This window comes from Opisthorchis viverrini (genome assembly GCF_000715545.1).
Source record: "Opisthorchis viverrini unplaced genomic scaffold opera_v5_185, whole genome shotgun sequence".
NCBI classification, from domain to species: Eukaryota; Metazoa; Platyhelminthes; class Trematoda; order Opisthorchiida; family Opisthorchiidae; genus Opisthorchis; species Opisthorchis viverrini.
In genome coordinates, this window is record NW_008751843.1 from 988956 (window position 1) to 996322 (window position 7367).

A 7367-nucleotide genomic window follows, 5' to 3' on the forward strand; every position below is an offset into this window, starting at 1 on the left:
TTAAGGTCGATGAACCTAGAGGTCTTTCCAGCATAATTCGGAACCTATAATGAAAAGCTCTGTAATTTGCCAGGCAACGTGCACGATGTTTAGCAAATAATTAGCGTGCACCACGGAATTTTTATTTGCAACAAAGAATCATCGGCCAAAATTTGTTTGCACGAATGCGCCTACGCATATGTTGCATCTCCGAAGGCTACTTAGATTCTAGAATATTGAGGAAATTTGTTCCCGTGGAAAAATACCTGAAAGTTACGTTCGTTGTATGTGAGTCAACCTTTTCCACAATTCGCGATTTTTTATCATCAGGTAACGTATTCACAGTCGGTGGTGTTTATTGACCTTGAGATTTCGCTGACTTAAACAAATCGCCATATTAAAGGATTTTCAATAATACAGGAGCATATACGTTATACATAGACATTCTACACTATGAAGTGGCAAGTCTGAAAATGCCGTAGATTTCGAGAGCTCAATCTCATTGTGCGAATAGTCAGCGGCGGATAATACGCCTATTGAAATGATGGGTTCGATCTACGTCAAAGACCTTCCAGATGTTCTTGCAAGTTCATATCTACCTTTTGCATGAATAGGAATCCTGGAGTTTTCATGCCAGTGCTATCCAAATGGATATAAACGCTACAAAACAGTGATCATTGGACTGGCACCTTCCCCTGAATGACGAAAGTTCGCTCATATGTAATTTGGAGGACACTCAGCGAATGGCTTTGTTATGCATGGTGAGAAAGGACCAGAAAACATCTTGAGGATAGATGCAAAATAGATTTAGGGATCTGGATCTCCCCAAATCTGTCCTTCTCACTGCACCATGAGAAGTCGGCCCAAAACGCATTCGCAATTTTGCGGATGATCCGACGCACCTTCTCCCGCATTGCTCGCACGGACGTCCAAATACTCTCTGAGGCCTACGTCAGACCTCTACTGGAATACGCCAACCAAGTTGTCTACTCAGGGCGCACGAAAGACGCCACCCTCATTGAGCGTGTCCAGTGATCCGCTAAGAAAATGGTTGTAGGCCTCAAATCCGTGGACTATGAAACGCGTCTCGCGATGCTTGATCTCTTTCCCCCGGATTATCGTCGCCTCCGAGGGGACCTAATTCTTACTTATACCCCGTTTAAACAAAACTTGGCAAGCAGGTATTTCGCCGTTGACCCAGGAGAAACATGGTGGGGACATGGTAAGAAGATTTTCAAGCTCAGAGCGCACACATTCATTGGGCAAAATTTTTTCTCATTTCGGGTAGTAGCTGCGTCGAATGATCTTCCCCCGACGGTTGCCCAGTTTAGAGCACTATTAGACATACATTTATACGAATCCTCGCTCCGAAGAGCATACTGTCCCGCGCTGAGAACATAAAGGGCAGTGCTTCACCCTTTGTTTACTCGTGCCATTCAGGGGAATGACAGCCACTGAACGACAAGAGCAAAACCGACCCGGGAAGCTTGGGCAACAGCCTCGATCCTGCGTACCAATCCGGGAATCCGTTGAACTATTTTTCCGTTGTTCCCTGCACTGGTAGAGAGCAAATCCGACGCGCCGAAGACATTACAGGTTCTATTGTCCTGTCTGACCTTCTGCAATGAGTGCCAGAGTCTATCTACGTTAATCGTGGGAAACCTGCAGTGCTTGTCAAACTATTCCGGGTATTTCTGCAACAAGTCGGTGATATCCTAGGTATTCCTGGGTCGTGTGGAATTTTTTGGTGTGGCTGCCACAGTGAGGCGCGTATTTCATTTGCAGTGCTTTTCCAACCATGCCTAATCCATGTGTACTTGGTGAAGTTGTCCCGCATCTTCCAAAAGAGCTAATGAAGATCGTCAGATATGCGCTTATATGCGCGCAGCTGGCGCTCTTGAGATAGGTCCTTCCAGGTTGACCAACCTGTGCCTGAGGGTTCGAAAGCGCCTTCCGTTATGCTATTTTGAAGCTTGAGAAATGTGACATCCGTGTGAACACCAGCAGAGTGCTGACATCTTTGAGGTGGCCGCGTTGACACAGCCTGGAGTCAAAGAGATACCCTTGACCAGTATAAACCTATTGCTGAGGAAAAGTCGCAGAGTAAGCACCGCTCCTCACGTCTTTATATGCACGGCTTTAGCAGTACACCGCGAAACTAATGGTCAACTTCAGCCAGTTCAGCAACAGGAAAGAGTTAAAAATCGTGAAATATCTGCCGGCGCAACTTAATGAGAAGCTAACTTTCGCTGGTTAGAATTAACGAGCGTATAGTTTCCTGATATGACGACATGGTAATACTACACTATCTCACGACTTTGTCATTGCTCATACTCGTGGAGACCAACCTCCTAAATTAGCCAGACCGCTCACTGCCCCCAACAATACAGAGACTACTAGCCAACCATCAAGAAAGTTTCCGTCGGATATGCATCATGGGCTCACTGGGAGGGACGAAATCAAACTTTTTCACGTACCCTCTTTTTCCTTTGACACATTATGAATGAGGGATGGATAAAGTCAACTGACGTCTAAACCAAGATCAGCCGGGATAAAAAACAATGGCGTTCTACAGACCAGGTAGGCTGTTTGAATGTCACGCGAGAGTCGAGATGTGCTTACCCGGACACATGGCTGATATCGGCTGGACACGGCCTTCGACTACAAGGTCGGTGCTCACCAATACGTGTGAGAATATACCAAATAGTAGCTGGATTTCATATCTACTGGTTTTCGCAAACTTATGGGGGCTTCACAATAGGTCTGGAAGCCTTTGCAAAGTTGTAAGTGTACCGAAATATATGTGGCTCGGGTGCGTTTACCCCCTGGACTGCGCAATGACGATGTTTCCTAGACTGTAGGTAACGCATTGTCAAGCGAAATGCACGGGCTATTCGAACAGATCGACAGACGTCTGATCAACCACCACCTCGCAAATTCAGTCGAACGTCTTCTACCCAGCAGGTTGATAAAAGTGAACAGCTAGAAATGCGGTGTTGTCCCGCTGAGACTTGACAAAATGAATCCAGAAATTTGTTTGGCTACCCCATCTTCTGAGCAATGTACTCATCTGCATGAAGGTGGATAAATCAGCAAACAAGGAGATCACAAAGCAAGTGAAGGCAGGCTTTATAGGTATTTGACAAGAGGGGTCAACGGCACATTTGGTCCTTAACTTAATGGCGTTGAAAATTGTTTCACTGGTTTCGCTGAGGTTCCGAAGAGAAATAAACTGACTGGGCCACTTTTGCAGAACAGTCGTAGAAATGAAGGCCTACGGGGCACACTTTGCAAGGACCGTCTGAAAGGCGCCCGCCACCAACGAGCCTATCTACAGTTTAGTGTCAGCGGAGAAATCGATATCACAGGGCGCATCTTTGGTCTTTCCTGACAGGATTCTTCTTTACCTGTTTTGTCTTTAATGGGTGCTCTAACAGGGGTTTGAACTCTGCAACTCTCTGGTGCACTATCAGGCTGCAGAATACCCCTAGCTACATGTATCCATTTTCTAACAATAGCCAGCCGATTGTACATTCATATCACAGTCAACGATATTTGGTACAAGCCGTGGCCCTCTGTTCAGCCGTTTTGAACCTCACTGAATCACGATTAGTTTGATGTAACTGGTGGTCCGAAAACCAGCATACAGCGTCAGACAATTAAGAGGCTGCTTACAAAGGATGTCGACCCGCAAATTCTACTGGTTTTCCTGGTTTTAGCTTATATCAGGAACTGATAGCCTTGGCAGAGAGCACAACAACACGTTTGGGAATTTAAGGTGGGCTTGGAGGGTTAAAGTTTTCATACTCGTGACAATGAAGGGTCTATCTTCGTCGGCTGTCCATGGATCAATATATAATTGCCCAATTGGAATGTCTGTCGTGAGGGTGCGGTAACTCTCTTGAAGCAATTTTGATGAGACTGCTAGATCACAGAACGTAGCTTGCATCTTGGAGACATTTTAGGGAACCCGATCTTTCCAAAAGAATTTCGCTTCATTCGTACACGCCAGGTGCTCCAGTCAAGGGAAGTTTTATTTTGACAATAAGTCTTTCCTGATGCTGTATCCAACTATAATCCTTTCAAGGAACTTACATACAGTGGAGCTTAATTACTTAAACTATCAGAAGCTCTAGTTTCCGTTGAGTAAGCAGGCTTAGTGATAGCCGAACTTCTACGCCACTAGTTTGGCATTTGCATGTGGAAGTCAGACGGGCTTATAGATATAAATTTATAAGCGTTTTGTGTACTTACTCTTTTCCCCAACTAAACTAAGCTAACCGAGTAGCGGACGTTAAACTCTACAATCTATGGTTGGAAAAACGATAATGCAAAAGTGAGGAGCTTTAAGGTAAATCCTGCATTCGCTTGAACATAAATTGTAGGCGTCTTTCTAAATAGAAGACCGGAAACTATGGCAGTTTACTTGGAAATTTAACCTAAACAAGCAAAGCTGCGGAGCTACCTGTGGGAAGAAATGTATACCCATATCATTATCTTCATCCATGAAGGCCCATAATACGTCTCTGTTTCAAATGTCAGAATCATTTAGATAGACCCGTGTTTTCTATTTGTGTGTTGGTTGATCTGGTGTTCAAAAGAAATGTTTTGACACGGCTGAACCAACCGGTGTAACGGAAACGAAAGTCTAAATAGAAGCGAGTGATACAAAAATAATGCGCCGAGGTTGCTCACTGCGGTACCGTTCGGCGGGGTCCTTAGGGAGCTGGGAATACTCCAACATGAGCTAAATCCACCATGTGTTTCTCACCTGCATTTCCAGCTGGCAAGTGCTCAATAAATAACTCCGTATACTTTTTGATCACGCATGTATATTCGTATTTGCCTTGGGCGCCAGAATGTTCGATGTAAAGAAGCGAGCAACGTTTAATTTACTCTGTGCTCATCATTGGTCAGATGAACGCAGCATTTTTCATCCTAAAAAACGTCGGATTTCACGTTTAAAAAGTTGTCCGAGCCTCTAAACAAGCATTATTGGCTTCAATCTGCACAAGCGCTCAGTGATCATGGGCTTTAGTATCACTGTGTGCAAGCACGCTTAGATAAAGTGCGGCCTCTGTCAACGTTGTGAGCCCACCTTCTATTCTGTGCGTCTCTGTCGAACTCCTCAGACCAACCCTTACAATACACGCACCCTGTTCGTTGTAAAGGTAGTTTGTACAGTTCTGCTCCGGGTAACGCAGGTCGGCTCGCAAGTAGTGTTCATTCTAAGACGTTCCAGCATCGCCGACAGCTTGAGGTCATCACAGTCTGTTAATATTTTCTAGGACTGGATAGCAGGAAATCGATTTGGATTGCCACTGTTCTTTCTGATGTTTTAAAGACAATAGGGGCAGAAGAATAGACAGATGGTCGAACAACTTCCTGAAGTCTCTGACTATGGACAGCCAATCTAGGTATCCCGCTGCCCTATTCTAATGGACGCTCTCACAATGACGAAGACTCCGTGTGCAGGCAAGCCACTGGTGACTCCAAGATACACGCGATTTCAGTAAACAAACTAAGATGTATTTTGGTTCGCCAGAATGCGCAATTTGGTTAACGATAATTTTATTTCTGATGCGGAGATTTTTGTGTTTTTAGAGAACCCTCACCGGTTTCGTCCTCAATTTTCATCATTGGGGTCACCGCCTCGTCGCTGTAGTACTGCATAGAGGGTGACATATTTAGCGCGGCGTGTGACTAATGATTATCAGGCCTGGCTGCTGCCATAAATGGTCCTTTGTTTATTGTTTGCCAGGTTTTTCAAGCCTTCGTCTTTGTGGGTACTTATTTTTGGGAGTGTGTTGGGCTGTCCTCATGGGTTCACCCGCCAGCTGCTGTTATCTGTATCATTTTCTCCCAATAGCCCGTACTTTTAGTGGGTCCATGGGCCATCGGTATTCTGATGAATTCCAAACTTTATAGCTTGTCTACCGTGTCCTATTAGTTCTTCTGGCTTCCAAAATGGTGCTGCATTATTGTTCTTTAGCGAAATTATATTTGTGCCTATATCACAGTATTATCAAGATTTTAAGCCCAACACTCCTAACGTTTTTTGCTGCTTAGCACCCCTGTCCAGAATTGAGGCACATACGGCCAGGCTGTCTTCTAGAGTCCCAGGTAGGTGCAGTGTGGTGTGGTTCGCATAGTTCTACCTATGGTGGATGATAATAGAAATGCAAACGCCCCTTTTCAGTGACGCTTTCCACGAGGAACGACATATCTTATAATATTAATAGCTTTATTTCCCAACCCGATGGAAACATGCTGATTGTGAAATGATCGGGTCACCATAACCTGAACACGACAACAGCACAACGGAGTGGAAGGTTCAACCAACGAGGCATTCTTATTGCATGAAAACTCATCGCAGCTGCGGGGACCAGAAAAAACTAGGACAATGGGCGAGGGGTCCGGGTAGTACAAAACTGAAGTGAGCTGAAATGGACTGAAAGTGAGAACCATTGCTGGCCATGAGTGACCTTGGATGGCTAGTCACAAAAAACAAAAATAGAGCTAGAGATGGAATAATTCGAAGTGGAAGCGAATGGTAAGTTGTGTCTCAAAAATCCGGTCTAACCTGGAACTAATTTGACCCGCTAGTGCTACTGCCGCGAGGGAGTCAAGTGCAACGGATAGGTTCGCTGGGGAGATAGCAGTAATGCATAGCGCTAAACGAACGACTTTATGCATGGGGTAAATCGGAAGTGCAGCAGAAAACCAGGTTAGTCAAATTCGAACAAAAGTTTCATCGGGTTAGAATGAACTCGTTATAAACGTATTTGGGGCCAGGTGAAAAATTTGCTCGTGGTCGCAAAAGCAGACTCTTTTTTACGAGAGGATACGCTCAATATTGTGAAGAAGATAGTTGCGTGGGTGCCATCAAGCTTGGTATGGTAGTATCATGACATACTTCGGTTTATGGGAAGTCTTGCAACGGTCGTCATCTGGAGAGGAGTTACGCATTTCTGTGGCAGCTCTGTTTGGGTTTGGCCGGGAGATTGATACGTTTGTGACCATGCCAATGCAGGGTTATGGGTGATTTCCCCTTATATGAGAAATGTCGTGAGTGTAGACCAAGGACCAGCCAGATTGAATGAACAACGGTTGTACGGGATGTTTCGGCATCTACAGTCGAAGTTTGAAGCTTGGGAAGATGAGGAATCAGGGGGAATAGGATGACACCAGTAGTGTCTGGTGAGTTCCAGGAGGCATCAGATAAGACGATGTCCATAGAAAGAAAAGAGGATGACATAAAACTCAATGAACCCAGAAAAGGTTGGGTTTGTTTACTGACCTAGAAACCAAGTACTGGCTGGACTAGAGTAGGTAGCTTATTTTTGGAAGGGAAGGACTCTGTCGCTGGGATAGCTAGCAGTAATGCT